The 16,168-nt window shown below is 40.8% G+C and overlaps 1 protein-coding gene and 1 pseudogene across 4 annotated transcripts in view; both read right to left on the bottom strand.

Annotated features, from left to right (window-relative positions):
• LOC109401394 (protein madd-4) overlaps positions 1-16,168 on the bottom strand; it is a 902,383-nt gene that overhangs the window by 612,771 nt on the left and 273,444 nt on the right. The gene's annotated exons all lie outside the window — the stretch shown is intronic.
• On the bottom strand, positions 754-3,954 carry LOC134287935 (serine/threonine-protein phosphatase PP2A-like; annotated as a pseudogene).

The following is a 16,168-nucleotide window of genomic DNA, read 5'->3' as shown; positions in this document are numbered from 1 at the left end:
ATGGATGAATCCCGGAAGGAATTCCTGGAAAAATTCCTAAAAGAATTTCTGGAGGAATTTCTGAAGGAATTTTTGGAGGAATTTATGGTAGAATTCCTTGAGAAATTACTGAAGGAAAAGTATGTCAGCCTATCTGAAGGTATTCCTGAATGAATTTCTGGAGAATTTTTTGATGAACTTTTGAAGAAATTTATGGATGAATCCCGGAAGAAATTCCTGGAGAAAATTCTGAAAGTATTTCTGGAGGAACACCTGGAGGAATTCCTGAAGAATGTTTTGGAGGAGCTAATGTAGTTAATGGAGAAACTCCTAAAAGAATTTCTGGAGGAATTCTTTAAGGATTTCCTGGAAGATTTATTTTTACGAATTTCTGGAGAAATACTTGAGGCTTCCTGGAGGAAATTTTGGAGGATTTTTATAAGAATTCCTGAAAGAACTTTTGGAGTAATTTTTGGAGGAATTTATGATAGAATTCCTTGAGAAATTACTGAAGGAGAAGTACACTGTGGTGCATAATTGATCGGACAAACGCCGTTTTTCATACAAAATGGCCAAGTTTAAGATGCTGTAACTATGGTTTGCTTTGTTGGATTGAGCTCAATTTTTGACACGGAACTACAAATATGCTGAATTTTGTGTATACAAAGTATAAAATGTTTTCGTTCACAGGTCTAGGCGTGGCAAGGCATTGAAAATATTGCAAAAGTGATCGGACAGCGGTACCCCTTTGATTTACACGCGTGCCGCTGTCCGATCACTGTTGCAATTTTTTCAACGCCTTGCCACGCCCAGACCTGTGAACGAAAACATTTTATACTTTGTATACACCACATTCAGCATATTTGTAGTTCCGTGTCAAAAATAGAGCTCAATCCATCAAAGCAAACCATAGTTACAGCATCTCGAATTTGGTCATTTTGTATGAAAATCGGCGTTTGTCCGATCAATTATGCAGCACAGTGTACGTGAGCCTATCTGAAGGTATTCCTGAATGAATTTCTGGAGAATTTTTTGATGAACTTTTGAAGAAATTTATGGATGAATCCTGGAAGGAATTCCTGGAAAAAAATCTGAAAGAATTTCTGGAGGAACACCTGGAGGAGGAGCTAATGTAGTTAATGGAGAAATTCCTAAAAGAATTTCTGGAGGAATTTTTTAAGGATTTCCTGGAGGATTTATTTTTAGGAATTTCTGGAGAAATATTTGAGGCATCCTGGAGAAAATTTTGGAGGATATTCATAAGAATTCCTGAAAGATCTTTTGGAGTAATTTATGGAGAAATTCTTTGAGCACTGACAGGAGGAATTCCAGCAGGAATTCTTTGAGAAATTTTTGAAGAAATATTTGAAGCTTCCTGGAGGAACTTCTGGGGGAATGTCTGAAGCAACTTCTAGAGAAGTTTCTGAAGGAATTCATAGAGGAATTTTTGAGTCATTTCTAAAGAAATTCATTGATTAATCTAGGTAAAAATTCCAACAGGGTTTTCTGGAGGAATGCTGGAAGGAATTCCTGGAGAAATCCCTGAAAGAATTCCTGTAGGTTTTTCTGAAGAAATTCTTTAGGAAATTTTTGGAGGCATTAATGGTGGAATTCCTTGAGGAATTACTGAAGGAGAAGTATGTGAGCCAATCTGAAGGAATTTCTGGATGAATTTCTGGAAAATTTTGTAATGAAGTATTGAAGAAATTCATGGATGAATCCATGAAATTTGATTAAAACGTTATTTTGGGCGTTAACTGTTAACGCCCTGACAGTACCAGATGGAGTGTTTATGCAATTTGACTTAAGTTGGTACCCACGATCACCCACAAATTTTAATGAAACGTCAATTTTGAGTTTTTAGGGTAAGTAAAATTGACAAAAAAAAAATGATGGGAAGCGTAGTGTACGTTCAGCGAGCTTATCTGGATCATATTGATCCCAAAATCCTACTAGGGTTAATTTGGTTATAATGATATTCTTGAAGGAAATAGTCCGGTGTTCTTTTGGTCACGTGAGGCAACGTGGAACTGGATCAAACTGTAGGAATGAAAACTTCCAAAAATTGTCTAAATCCATTAGGGTAAAAGCTTCCTTAGTGCAGGTAGTATCAAAAATGGTAGTAGTGTTAAATTAGCACTATTTCGACCAAAAAGCTTGCAAATGACATTTTTAATAGATGCATTATACTTAATTAATAACATTAATTCAAACTTTTGTTCAGGATTCGTCGAAAAACCTATTAAACAATTATTTTCCTTATGTGTTTTGCTCCATTGCACCTATAGTGGTGGTTGTGTTCCTATAGTGGTGGGTCCCATAAGAATTCAATGGAAACGCCACTATAGGAACCAATGTAAAATTTTACCTCCATAATGGGAACCGTATACCTTTTGGTGCAAGTGATTTATTAGAATGAACTCAAATGAACGATGGTTCTTACCTTTTTCCTATCAAATTTAAATGAAAAACTACCGATTAACGTTTTCAGACTTCTTGTTTTGTGGTATTATCAATTTTAGTCAATTATTTTACTATCAGGAGCTACTAATTGCACCACTATTGGTACGTTTACCCTAATGTTGCCTGGTTACCGCATCCATAACAGTAGTTTGGTGCAGAGAATAGTGTTAAACGACATTACGATCGTGGTACCAGTTGTAGCCTTCCATGACAAGCTGATACGCCCGAGATACCAACGTCAGACCGTTTGAGTGATTGAAAGTTCCGAAATGACCTGGCCGAAAGTGTAACCAGCACCTCGTGGCGATATGCCCCAGCCGCTCCGGTTATCCGGATCGGACCAAAGGAGATCACACATGGGTCCCTCGTGAGGTACTTACCGCAATCTGTCCAACGCCCGGATGTGGTCCAGCGTGTCGATCGAGGGACTGAGATGGCCATGCAAATAGAAAATTTGACCGTCGACCAGGCCGTCAGCGGGAGATGATCAAACAGGTTGGTAAAATACTTTCAAACGTTCGGGTTGCCGTACTTCCGTAAACACTCATCGTAGAAGCCGTACACCTGTTGGTTTGGCGGGACTCGTGATTACCGCGCAGGATTGTGATTCTCTCACGCTATCGAACCTTTAGCGCCACCAGTAGCATCACTGTTTTGATTGGGTAATTAGTGTCCGGCGATCGTCCGCTTATCCGCAAGAGCTCCATCAGGTCGTCCAACTGGCCGTGCACAAACTGACACCGGACATTTTATCTCCTGTACATTTGACTCCTTTGCCAAAATTGTCTTCGCCTTATCACACAGGGTTTTCACTTGGGTTTCGGTCATTGTTTGCACTCGTTTATTTGTTCGATCCGATATTCCAAATCTGTAAGTGTCACTTTGTCCTCAATCCTTATTTTTTTTTCCTCCGCTCTGTTTTACTGCTGCCGGGGGATCGATGCTAGAGGTGTGCTTCTGCTGCTGATTAGCCGAAATTCGGCCTTTCCCATCCAATTCCTCACACTCGCGGATGGCAAACGGGCATTTACACCCGACGCGTACGACGGACCGTGTTCCGGTACGGGTCACAAACCGGAGTCGCACAGCGGAAAATCAAACAAAATCACTGCCGACGAGTCCTAACTTCCGAACGGGCAAGCAAAAATAAACCAAAAACGCCCTTGCGGGACGACGGCGGCCGTCCGTTTTGCAACCAAAACAAACCGCTGTCATTCCGCTCGATCTCGAACACTCACACATTCTCAATTTTATGCTTACTAATACATATGCACGTTTTGTATGTATTGGTGACCCAAAAGCTAATGCGCACTAATACATTCACAACAGCATAGCAACCGATGGTACCCACACATTGCAGTTTGTCAATGTGTGGTCAAAAATACTACTCGAATTTTTGTGCGCGCAGGCGCACCATCAAATAAGCGCGGAAAAGTGCTTCTACCGCCGACAAGCTACTTTTGCGCTTGCAGCGTGCGCGTTTTCTCCTAAAATATGCGCGCTTTGTTTTGGGTGTACCTAGCGAATTCTATCATATCTATCATTTCATTATCCACTTTGATCTCTACTCCCTTATACTATGAGTAGAAAGAGACCGATATAGCCACAAAATCATCAAGTTGTTGAATTTATATGTCATTTTAACAGTACTGCTATTCTAACCTCTAATTATAACGTCAAAAAGTACCGAACAGACTATGTATTACGAAGTAATGAATGTTAGTGAGAGTGGAGATAGCAAATATGGTACCTACTAAATAATTCTAATCAATAAAAATGTCAACTATACAGACAATTCTGCTCAATTGATGATTGCATTTGTCTATTATAACTTTTTTCTTTCGATCTATTATTATTCGATCATATATTGTTTGACATTATGTCATAAATATCTTTTATCATTACTAAAAATAATCTAAAACAGAATAAAACTAAACAGCATCTGCAGAAGTAATCATATCGGCATATGATATAATTACCTTTTACCTTCGCTCACGTAGGTAGGTACGTGTATAATCGCCGTTCTCACAACGCGAACAAAACAAAAAATAAAATAAAAATCATCTCCGTCTGGAAAGAATCTTTGTCGCCGCCAAAATGCACCCCATGACGAAGCTCAATCATAAATAGTCGACTAGCAACTTTTTCGTCGTTCTCTTTGTTCCGAAACAGCCGACGACGGGCCATGCGAACGCCACCACTGTTATTAGTGTTACAGTGCACATGTCTGCGCACCGCGATAGCGCTGTTGGTAAGAGAGAGAGGTTCATTGTTTGATCTTGCATTCAAATCTCTGTCTATTTTTGTCCTGCGACTGGCAAACATGAAATGGGGAAATGGGGAAACTGGCAATACGTAGAACCAGTAAAGCTTCTATCGTCCCTCACTGCAAGTGCTGTAATAGCCTCATTGGTAAAGGCGACTGAAAATTTACGATAGCAGGATTGGAGGTTCAAATCCCGTCCATGTTTGTAAGTTTTATAATGAATTCGAATTTTTTTTTATGTGGCCTGTTATTTTCTAAAAATAGAATAACACACTTAAAATAATTACCCAAAAATGAGTAAAAAAAGTTAGTTTTTACCCTAATTTTGCTTTCGAAATGTTATCAATAACTCTTTAATATCAAAATTTGTTATTGAAATATTTCCCAAATTCACTGTTATTAAGTTGTTATTGCCACTAACAAAACATGTTATTAAATTGATTTTTCAGGAACAAATTTTTGTTATGTGACTTATTATTTTGCCGCTTATGACAGCCAAGTTTATAACTCAATATGTTATGTTAATAACATGAAAATTACTAATTCCGTTATGCAGTTATTTTGCCAAAATAACGCATTTTGTTATGCTGTTGTTTTTCTCTTCTGCTCGGGCCACCTAGCTCGCTGCACTCCACGTCTTCTTGTACCGGTCGGATGACTATCGAGAACCATTTCTCGTAGTGATAACTGTCGAAAGTTTTGAGCGCATGCATACAGCGACTAAGTAGTGATCCGAATCTATATTCGCACTGCGGTATGTGCGAACATTGGTTATATCCGAGAAGAATTTACCGTCGATTGGAACATGGTCGATTTGATTTTCTGTTTGTTGGTCGGGTGATCTCCAGGTGGCTTTGTGGATATCTTTGCGGGGAAAGAAGGTGCTTCGGACTACCATACCACGGGAGGCTGCAAAGTTTACGCATCGCTGGCCGTTATCATTCGATACAGCGTGCAGGCTGTTTCGCCCGATTACCGGTCTGTGCATTTCCTCCCTTCCTACCTGCGCGTTCATGTCGCCGACAACGATTTTCACGTCACGCGGCGAGCAACCGTCGTATGTTTGCTCTAACTGCGCGTAGAACGCTTCTTTCTCGTCATCAGGTCTCCCTTCGTGTGGGCAGTGGACGTTAATGATGCTGTAGTTGAAGAAACGGCCCTTAAATTTCAACAGGCACATCCTTGCGTTGTTCGGCTGCCACCCGATCACACGTTGTCGCATCTTGCCCAACACTATAAATCCTGTTCCCAGTTCATTGGTGGTGCCACAGCTTTGGTAGAAGGTAGCCGCTCGATGCCCGCTTTTCCACACTTTCTGTCCAGTCCAACAGAGTTCCTGCAACGCCACGATGTCGAAGTTGCGGGGATGTAGTTCGTCGTAGATTATCCTGTCACATCCTGCGAAACCTAGTGACTTGCAATTCCATGTTCCAAGTTTCCAATCGTAGTCCTTATTTCGTCGAGTGGGTCTTTGCCGATTGTATCGAGTCGCATTTTCTCCTATGTTATTCGCAATGGGGATTTTTACGGGTGGCTTATTGGGCCTACGCCAACACTCCTGTCTCGCCGGAGGGCCATCGTGCCAGTTCTGTTTAACGTCCCAACCAACACTAGGACGACCACGCTGATGGGGCTACCACCTTGGATCTAGCTGGGCGTGGTGCAGCGTTTCTTACTCAGCCGCTGGATGCCGAAACAGACGCTGTTTGAGCCGCACCTCCTTGGAGAACAAACGCTCGAATCGTACCTCCTCAATCTAGCTGAAGTCAGAAGGACAACAGTGCCCAGGCTGCACTACCAGCTAAGCACACAACTCTTAGCTGGCGGTCTTTGTCATCGCTTGACCCGTGGAAGCATGAGGTAGGAACTTGTGAGGAACAGAGTTATGTTGGACGCTCTCCTTATCGACCCACCGTTTTGCAGCCCAACATCATATCAACATCATATCAACATATGATTACATGCTACAAATAGTGAGCTCTTTATTTGAGTTGTTTTTGTTTTTTTTTTATAACAAATTTTGAACACAACAGTTCTAGCTTCATTAGATTACTACTGCATTGCATACATTTAGGCGTTTATCGGTGTACATATGAAGATTTCTGCCCAAATTTACTAAATTAATTCCATTTGACACATTTTGTTAAGAGATAGAAGAGCAGATTTGTATTCTGCTATGATCAGTGAAGAGAATTGTCAGACAAAAGGGGCACAAAACAAGCAACAAAGAAGATGCGGCGATTACTCTTTATCCCAACTGGTAGCAGATAATGACATGATCTCGAATTTTTATGTTGCAGACAAAACGGAAGCTGAATTTGTTGCGTACTTTTCAACTTGTGAATAATCAATTATGACTAACCCAAAATCGAAAGTTTTTGATGATACATCTTTAGCAGCGATGCAGTGTTTACCGACTCGAAGTTGCCGCTCGAAAATCACAATGCAAGGCTTAAAAACCTCTAATCTCGTGGTGCACGATCTTTGTCCTATTCTGTTCAAGATGGGATAAGCCTATGTCGCATTGGGTAGAATGTCGCAACAAATTCAGGTTGCGACATTGTTGTTATTGTTGCGCGATGATTGAATTTTGATTCACTGGCTATGATCTATCTACCGAGAATAAGTGGCCGTTCATTGAAAAAGTAGTCGAAACGAAGTTGCTTTTTCGAAATTAAACCTAAATTGTAACTAAAAACTAGTCAAAAAGGTGTAAATTTCAAAATGATTTATTTTTTCATCTGGTACTTTCTGGTACCCGTTCTCTTGCGATTCACAAAGGATATGCCTCATATTTTATTGTAATTTTATCCAGATCGCGGAATGCTGCAGAATCTGAAAACTTTTTGAATGCTGAAAATGGTTCAAAATTGCCAAAAAACATGATTTTGAAAACTCTTCTGCAAGAGAGCAAAATAAATGAAACCAGGTGAAGTTTTTTGTTTAAATGATACGCCCTTATCAGTAGAACTGTGTTACATACTCAGTTATTTTTCAATATTTCGATAATTGAAGTTCTTCCGATGAGTTATGATGCAAATGAAAAAAAAAAAACAGTAGAGAAAATCGTCAAATTTCGGCATTTATTCTTTAAAAAATTTTGCATCCCAAAGTATTTTATTGATTGCCACATGATGAAGCATTATGATGAAGCCACATGATGAAGCATTACTTCATTTATCTTTAAAAAATATTAGACTCTGGAAAACCCTGAAAAAAAAATTTCGACTTATGGCCAGGAATTTGGCCCATTTACGCCTGTGTGCGCAGTTGGCTTGTGTTTAGCATGCTCCTGCTTTGCCGCCGCCGTTGAGTTACGCAGTCTCAGCAGGACCTGCTTGAGGTCCTTACTGATGTTCGTCTTCAAGGACGACGCAAAGTCAATGATGGAGTCATGCTGCTACGTAGCCACCTGCATGACAGAAAGCCCATCCCTCTTTTTATTAATGGTCCCCATCAGATCAACCACGCTCCGCTTCTTGCGAAGTGTTTAACCCCTCCAAACTGGCGGCACTATCCAATATTTGATTGTTATTGTTATTTAAGCATATTTTAGAATACCACGAGTAGCATGGATATAAAGTTCACCACGCCAAAGCCTTGTGAGGGGTGCCGAAGTGGCCCACAGGCTCCGTTAATGATCGAGCATTTCCTTCGCCTCCTCCATCATTCATTGATCCGGGTTGCTGAACACCACGGTTACCTTGTGCTCTATTCTAAGTAAGCCGGAAACTACACAGTACATGTCTCGGCGTACTTAACCGTTAAAGCAGATCAATTCCTAAGTGATAGCAGTTGACTGAATCATCTTCAAAAATACCTTAGCCAGTGAATGTTGTTTTGATTTTATTGAAAGAATTTGCCCTGAAATAGTACCAAACAACTTAATAAACTATTGATTCATGTCTAATTAAGCAACACATTCTTTCAAGCATAGTTCCACTTTCCCAGTGTCAAGCATCGCAATCGTCATACAGTCGCACTGAGGCGTCATGACATTGCAAATCCTTTCATACCTACTGATGATGGCATACTAGATAAGCACCCGGTTTCCATCAAAAGCCCCTCTTGTCGCCACGATAAACTTCTTCAGCAATAATGTTACACCCCGAGAGTGCTGCAGCAACTCGTTCGGTTCTGTTTGGCTTGCTCGTTACGGGGCGCAGTGCAAACCTCCACACTTCCAGAGTAGTGCATGCAAAAAAGTTTACAAACATTAGCTATAGAACGTTGTCCTTTTGCTGGTGCTGCAGAGAGTGTATACTGTATAGTTAAGTGTTTCGTTTCACTCACCGTATTAGAGTTGGTTATGTATCCCCATCATGGTGATTCGGTCTCAACAGAAGAAGATACCAACCAATGCAATGGAATCTTCAAATCGCATTTATATTCACTAGGAAAGCTTTGCACTTGCTGGCAACCCATTCCACGACGATGACGACGACGACAGAGCCAGACCCCGTTGCTGCTGATCTGTGCTGAGAATTTGTGAAATATTTACTTTCGTCGTTCCACTGTTGTGGATTGCGAGAGGATTGCTTTTCAATTTTATGGAGATGGCGTGGCATATGTGAGATCATGAAGACGTTACTTTTCTTACGATGCGGTGGATGAAATGCAAACCGAGTTTAGCAGCAAAGCGAACGCTTTAGGGCACGAATGCTGTGCTGCTTTACTTACGAATGTTTTGCTCAAGTTTTCTTGGAAACGACAGCGAGTTCAACGTGAAGCTCATCAGTATTGAAATACAACGCCGTCCCAACATACCTATTTGCGTGGTATATTTTAAACGTTATTTTGTTTTTCTCAGAATCCATTTGGATCACATTTTGTGAATGATCCACACCACCTTACTTTTTTTTCTTCTTTATAATTCATCCAGTTTCCATCTTATATTCTATCCTTTGGAACTGGTATAGCACAGTTGCAGTCCTGCATAGCATAACGAACCATCTTCTGCAAAAATAGGTACATATGTGTAGTTCAAGTTGAAATGTGTTTATGATAGAAAAGCAAATAGTTTATTCAAGATTAACCCACTTAGGTATGCCACTTCTTTCTAGTATGGTCGGTTTTATGATACGTGAGGAGATGTGGTGTTTCACCGATTTGGTTATGGTATGAAAAATAAATCTCTGCATAATCTACCTGTGGGGTATACAACATGTATCGTTATTAATCAAAAAAACGTCTTATGAAGCATGTTTTGCACCTTCTTCTTCTTTTTATTCTTGACGCCATTTTTACGTACGCACTGTGACAAATCCCGCTTCCCGGCTTAATGGCTCCACCCCATTACCCGAGCGCCACTACCCTGAAATTCACTACTTTGAATGGGTAATTACCCCGAAATATTCAGGAAAAAAATCTGAAGGAATTCCACAAGGAAACCCTGGAGGATTTCCATAAGGGATACCCGAACAAATTCCAGGAGGAATTCCCGTAGAAATTTCCCCGTAGAGATCTCCGACGGAATATCAGAAGGAATCCCGAAGAAATTTCAGGAGGAATCCTCGAAGGAAGTTCAGAAGAAATCATAGAAGGAACTCTAGGAGGAATCCCCGAAGAAATTGTATCCGTCATGATCCGATAATAAATGTAGAATAAGAATATAATCCTGTTCAAGCAACTACGGCATAAGAAAATGCATCAATAAGTAGAGATGAGAATTGTGAAGACCTGTGCTTATAGAAAAAAGTTGAATCTTAGTAGGCGTCTAATGAGGATTCGAATGTGAACGTCATTTTGTTGGTTAGCTTTCGCGATAATAAACGTGTTCAAAAGATAAATGTTAAGTGTTTTGAATTGAAAATGAAATCAATCACAAAAACGATTCAAGAATATTCCGATCACTACAGAATTTACAAGAAAAATCCCTGCCGGACTCCCAATACCCGAAATATTTTCAAGAGGAAACTTCAAATTCCAGGAAGTTTTGAAATCTAAGGGGAATCTCCAAAATAATTTTAGAATGAATCCTCGAAATAATTCCAGGACGAATTCCCGAAGGAAGTCCAGGAAGAAACCCCGGAGGAATTCCATGAGGAATTGTTAGAGTAGTTCCAGGAGGGATCACTAAAGGAATTCCAAGAGGAAAGGAAAGAAATCCGGTAGGGATCTCCCGTAGGGAATTTTTCCGGATAGGGAGAAGGATTTGTGGGAGGTATTCTCTAAAGAATTCCTGAGGGAATTCCAGAAAAAATCCTGGTAATTATTGTAGAAACTCCATGAAAGGTCCTTCAAGAATATCCTGGAGATATGCCTGATTATAATCTTAAGGAATTTATTGAAAGAACTCCTTTAAGATTCCCTGAAGGAACTCCTGTTGGAATTCCTGAATGAGCTTATAGAGAAATCTGTGATGTAGCTCCTGGAGGCATCCGTGAGTCCTCCTGAAAAATCTCAATCTCAATCTACAATCTTAAAAAACCCCAGGAGCGATCCCTGGAAGAACTTTTGGAAGAATCCATAAAAGAACTTCCCGAGGAATTCCCTAAGGATATCCAGAAGGAAACTTAAAAGGAACTCTTATATAAGAATCCCTGATTAATCTTCTGGGTGAATCATTGAGTTCCTTGGATCCTCTTATAAGATTCTCTGAAGGAACTCCTGGGGAAATTTTTGAAGAAACTTCTGTAGGAATCCCTGAAGAAATTCAGAAGAAATCTGTAAGCATCCCTGAAACTACTGGACCGCCGTAATTTTGCAAAGTGACGTAAGCGCCATTCAAAATTTCGACATTTTTTTGTATATTATATATAACACCTAGTGTAAAAATAACACTGTGGAATGCCTGTTGTATTAGAATGCAAGATCTAGTCGTAACCTATCATCTATGGAAAGAAACTTAGAGGATGGCCAAAAGTTTTATGCATAATAACCAAAAAATAGTCCAAAACTATCAATATCGCTTACGTCACTCTGCAGAATTACGGCAGTGGAGGAATCTCTGAAGGAACTCCTGGACTAATTTCTGTAAGAACTTCTATAGGAATTTCTTAAGGAACTTCAGAATGAGTCCCTGCAGGAACGCCTACACTATTTTCTTAAGACCATCCCTTGTTGAAATTCTAGAGCCACGGTTCCCAACCTTGGCTCTCGCGACCCCCCAGTCTGTCGTCACTGCGCTTTTCGTAAAACAATCGAAGCGTGCCTGCAAGCGGTAGGGGGGTCGCGAAACGAAGGTTGGGAAGCTATGTTCTAGAGGATGTTTTGAAGGATCTCCTGGAGGAATCTCTGAGGAAACTCTCGGACTAGTTTCGTAAGAAACTCCTGCTGGAATTCCTTAAGGAAATTCCGAAGGAATCCCTGAAGGATCTCTCAGACTAACCTCTGAAGGACCTCCTATGGGAATCCCTGAAGGATCCTCTACGATGAATATCTGATGTAGGAGACATACCTGAATCCTCCTTAAACAATTTCTGAAGGAACACCTGGTGTTTTCCCTGAAGGTACTCTATGATGGCGATATCCATTCCCTACTCAGAAACTTCCTGAGAAAGCAGTTGCTGGGCTGCATCATAGTAGTTCAGAATCAGCTACATGCCCTACTGAGATTCATAAGCTGTGGCTTTTCTGAAGGCCGGGTACCTTGGGCATCCCGATGGATGCTTGCTGTTCGTGGGTATACCATATCAAATTAAATACTTGAGTGGACTCGGGCAGCCTTGTACCTTGTGGCCTTCACCGCCACATCGCCTACACAGCTTGTTCCTGTCAAAGCTGTTGTAGTCCCATGACTTGTGTCCTGATTCCAGACATCTGAAGCAATCCTCCGGTTGCTCGGGAAATGTTAGTTGTTGGCGTACTGACCAGTCCACCTACAGCTTCACTTCTTTACTTGACTTGATAGCGTCCGCCACAGGTAACCTTGGAACTGTGTCCCTGCTGGGCCCTTCCGTAGTCGAACGGCACTGTTTCCGCTTTTGCGCGTCTTCACCTTTAGAGTCAGCTGTATGAACCCTCACCTTGACACCCTCTCCAAGGACCTCTTCTGCCAGACACTCTTACACTCTTACGCTCTTAACTCTTGCGCTCTTACACTGCATGTTGCGCTTGAGCTCGAGAATCGTTTGCCTGTACGAGTACATCTAATACTGCGCACTAGACAGCGCACGTCGGCTCCCAGAGCCATGAGCTTGGCGTCGCCTCTCATCGCCTTCATGACTTCCGAGTACTTAGACTGTTTGGTCTTGATAACGAGCGCTCTGTATGTCTGTCCCTGTCCCTACGCTCCTGCACTTCCGGCGGCCGTTTCTCTTTCTCCCGCTCAACTATGGTCCGAGGGGCACCCACCCCCTGACCTGCCCTAACTTCCCGAGCAGAAGGGAATACCTAGCACATACCACATCAATACCAACCTTTGCTCTAATACCTGAAATTGTTATTACGATGTTATCATATGAAATCTTATGAGAACATCACAATAACAATTTGAGGTATGAGAGCAAAAGTTGGTATTGTTATGGTATTGGTTCATTTTTATCAGTAATAAAAAGTGAAGAACAAATTCTGCTATTGCAATACGATATGTTTTGGAATCATAGTAGAATCCCTACCATGAACTTAAGGAAAAAAAATACTTAGACTGAAAGATTTCCCAGAAAGAGCTCCGGAAAGAAACCCCAGAAGGCTGGAGGGATCCTCAGAAAAACTTCCTTGAGGAATCTTTAGGGGAACTGAACGAATCTCTCCAAAAATGCTTACTATACTTACTCTTCCATCACTTCCATCCGGCAAGCTGTGAATTCCGTGAAGTCGAGATTGATATTTTTGAAGGCACTTCCGAAGAATTTCCGAAATATCTTCCTTTGGAATTCCCGAAGGAACTAGCGCAGTGATTCCAGAAGTAAATACCGGTTTTCCCTATGAAATTTTATATAAATTCCCGAGAGAGCATACCTGATGGTGTTTTTGGAGGAATACTTGAAGCTATTCCCAAAAAATATCCGGCAATGTTTCTCGTACGACCGCACACCAGTTCCATCCAAGAATTCTCATTCAATTTTCCCGAGAAATCCTAGAGCAATACCTTCTTGATCCTGCAGTCCTGATTGTTCCGGATAATCCGTTGGTAGTTCCATAGGAGAATGTTATAGCACTTTCTTCCGCCACTAATTCCTTTGGAGGAATTCTCCAATAATTTCTTCCGAGTTATCCTTCGGGAGCTCTTACTAGGGAATCCTCGCCAAAACCTCCGGCATTCCATCCAGCAAAGTTTCCACGAAATCATAGGAACAGCTTGAAAAGTACATGCAGCCAGAAACTCGAAATTGAACAAATCCGGAATGATCCGACGGCACTCAGGTTTTGGCATTGCCATCTTTTTACTGCAATATGGCACAGATCTAGATCCGCAAATCCTTTCAGATAAGCCGGTGGTGGTAATTCTGGCGAGTTCACTTGTAAATTCCGTAATTGGGTTGTTTAGTGAATTAAATATTGCCATTTTCTTTAGCTTAATCGAAAGAGCTCATTTTTCTGAGTATAAGGTGATTTTATTGCGTCCCGATTCATTTGTTTTGATGGTTAAATAAACAAAACAGTTTTAATTTCCGTGGCTAGAATGACAGTTCAATCGATAAAGTGACAGTTCGCCCCGAACAAAAAATTTTCCCCATACAAACTTTAAATGCATTTAAAAAATAGTTCCCGGGCACCGAAAAAGATGAAATTTTGGATTTCGACTATTTTTTGGCTGGAGATTCCGATTATGCAATAATCAGGATACCCCTAAAGAACCCAATTTCGGTAAATCTGTCGAAGCAAAAGAAGCCGAGCGAAGCAAAAGACAACTTTTTCTGGGACACTGCGCCGCATTGTTTTGATTGATTTTGATTATAGAGACAATAGATAGGATAGACTCGCGGAGGTAGCCAAACAAACAGTTACAGTTCAAGCTTATCCAATCAAACGATCATGACGTCACGATTTCAATAGCGACAATGGATTGCGTGACGTCACATACGCTCGGTACTCTCGAAATTCGCGATAATTAATTTTGTATCAATCATATCTAGATTGCGCTTAAATAAGGGCGAAAGTAACATGATCGATTTCTCTTCATCAACTCTCTCTTCTGCAAATTAAGGTGACAAAATGTAAATTCAATCGAACTTTGTTGCACTTAGACGCTAGATTGCATCGCAACGATCGCAACCTAGCGATTTATGACCAAAAAATGCTTGTAGTTTATGGTGCAACAATAGAAATACTCTAGAACGCCAATGGCGCTGTACTCAGTTTTCCTTTTTAATTATTTTAATAACCTTAGTCGTAATAATTGATTATTTTTAAGTGCCCATCTTGTAGAAGACCTTTTGTTTTTGTTAACAAAATTTATTTGACACTTATAGTACCGCTACTGACGCTGTAAGGGCGAGGCAAACTAGATGTTAGTCACACGAACAGTCGCGACATTGGATTTCTGTGGCTGGTTATTCTAATGGTGCAACCATAGTTGCATCTTGTCACTTTAATTTGAAGAAGAGAGTCGATGAAGTGAACTCACTCATGTTATTTTCGCCCTTATTTAAACTCAATCTAGATATCATGAACATACTCCAATGAACGGTGGCGTCATCAAGAAGTTGCTCTCTTTCTCTCTGCACAATTTTATGCTGGCCTGCTCACTCTAACAGAAAATTAAAAAAAAATAACTCCTTTTAAAATCCTATTGCTCAACCATGTTTCTGCACGTCTATGGTATCTATAGTGTCTATAATTATGACAGCGTTGGTTGTTGTTTTTGTTTGTTGTCTCGCGGGTGAAAGTGAACTGGCTGGTTGCGATTACGGTCAATTTTTGCTAATTTTTCGGTACTTTTGCGTATTAATCGGTCGGTTCGCGTGTGCTAATGTTGAGCCACATCCGGAATACTAATTGGAGCAATCGCAACGGCGTATTGCTGAAAAAAGTGAAAAAGTGGTATTGCAAAAACGAAGATGCTGAATGCAAGAGTGCGTCAAACCCAGCTAAATCCCCTACACAATCGCCCGCTCCTCGAATCAAGTGCGGGGAGCCAAAATAACACCAGGAATTTTATTTCAATCATGTGCGGTTTACCGAGTAGCCTGCAGACTTGGCCCATGGGTCAAAGTTCTGAAGGAAGCAGATCAACTTGTGATCAACTGGAGTGACCAGTGAGGGCTCAGCTAAAATAAATTTACGACCGCAGTGGAAGTGATGCTGAAAAACTGCAACTTTACTTGTCTCATCAGCGAGTTGGTTCCATTGATGACATGCTCGATCATTTACATAATAGAAATACACTAGAACTCCAATGGCGCTGTAGTCACTTTTCTCATTCAATTATGTTAATAACTTTAATTGCAATAATTGACTATTTTTATATGTCCATCTTGTAGAGGACCTTTTGTTTTGGTAAACAAAATTTATTTGACACTTCTAGTACCGCTATTGACGCTGTAAGGGCGTGGCAAACTAGATGTTAGTCACACG

Source organism: Aedes albopictus, chromosome 2, assembly GCF_035046485.1.
Source record: "Aedes albopictus strain Foshan chromosome 2, AalbF5, whole genome shotgun sequence".
Lineage (NCBI taxonomy): Eukaryota > Metazoa > Arthropoda > Insecta > Diptera > Culicidae > Aedes > Aedes albopictus.
The sequence above is the reverse complement of the archived record's forward strand: the minus strand, read 5'-3'. Positions and strand labels throughout refer to the sequence as shown.